Source organism: Alligator sinensis, unplaced genomic scaffold, assembly GCF_000455745.1.
Source record: "Alligator sinensis unplaced genomic scaffold, ASM45574v1 scaffold709_1, whole genome shotgun sequence".
Taxonomy (NCBI): Eukaryota; Metazoa; Chordata; order Crocodylia; family Alligatoridae; genus Alligator; species Alligator sinensis.
The window spans coordinates 1,344,830-1,346,270 of NW_005842208.1; the positions used below are offsets into that span (position 1 = coordinate 1,344,830).

General features: G+C 38.9%; 1 pseudogene; it reads right to left on the reverse strand.

Moving 5' to 3' along the window:
- Window positions 1-401: 401 nt before the first annotated feature.
- LOC102385281 lies at window positions 402-1,109 on the reverse strand (annotated as a pseudogene).
- Between the last annotated feature and the right edge of the window lie 332 nt (window positions 1,110-1,441).

A 1,441-nucleotide genomic window follows, 5' to 3' on the forward strand; every position in this document is an offset into this window, starting at 1 on the left:
TGTAACTAAAGACAGAAAAATAGACAAAGAAAATGTATAGATTTCATAGATTCATAGACATTAGGGCTGGAAGAGACCTTGGAAGATCATCGAGTCCAGCCCCCTGCCCTAGGGGCAGGAAGTCAGCTGGGTTTTTTTATTTTCTTTTCTTTTTTTATGACTCAACACCTACAAAAGCTGTATTTGTGTGAGGAATTAAAGCTAGAAATTCCAGAACTGTATCCAGCCAACTGCTGGCAATGAAAATGTTTGTTACCCAACAATTTTCTTTATCACATTATGAAAGCAATGATTTGGGTTTGCTGGAGGAAGGTAATCCTTTGAGAATGATAACCATGTCGATTTTAGTTTAGACCTTCAAAATAATTGAAGATTTAGCAAGTGGATGCTGGGCTGCTTTTTCAAACATTCAATCCCATTCTCTGGAACAAATAGACAACATCACTTTTAAAAAGCAATCCACTCAGAATGGCCAACAAAACAAACTTTCGGCTTAAGTTCAATGTAACTCCAATTACTTGTGAGTTAGATGTTAGTACAAATACGTTTATGAGATGGAGACACAAAGGGGTGTAGTTATGTTCCCAAATAATAGCTGGAGTCAGCAGAAGTTTTCTGTAACTAGACAACAGCAGGGCTTTCAGAAGTAAAATGAAGTCAGACTTTCTTTTCAGCATCTTAGGCCTGGCTACCCATAGGGCAGTAAAAATGTCAACCAAAAATGAAGTTTGCTCTAAAGAAGCTATTCCAACCATTCTATACAAGTCCCATTCCTTGGCATATCTGATTAAGTCATCAGGATCTATGTTTTGGCTTGAATCTTGTAGCCACCTGACATAAGCTTCACAAAGCAAACAAAATATGCAGAGCTTCCCATGAATATTTATCTTCGTATTGAACAGAATGTGTCTGTAAGCCTGTGCTTTGCATAAAATGGCATTAATCAGGATGATAATAGGGTCATACTCAATATACTCGTCCACAGGTTTCTGGCAGGATTTGCAAATGCTGAGGTGCAGCCCCCCATGCTGATAGTCCCTGTACAGCGCGGGGGCCTTGCCACTGCATTCCATGCACCTGTAACCCTCACAACTGCTGGACCCCTCCATCCCGAGAGTGAGGTGGCTCCCAGGGCACTGCAAGCCCCTCCCCCATATGTGAAAGTCGTTGACTATAATGAAAATGTGCTCTTGCAAACATATATGTAGCACTGTTGTGTATTTGCCTTCATTGGTTAAAGTAATGGCTATTCAATATACTTTAATAAAATATTAATTTAACTTATTGGGTAGTTAACACATTTAACTGATGTCATGCCATCTTAACTCCTATTTGAGCTTATAGGTTTTATATAATAAATGTAACTCAAATTTATCCCCCCGCAAACACAACAAAATAAAACAAAACAGCCCACCATAAAACAATCTGCAGCTGTAAATCA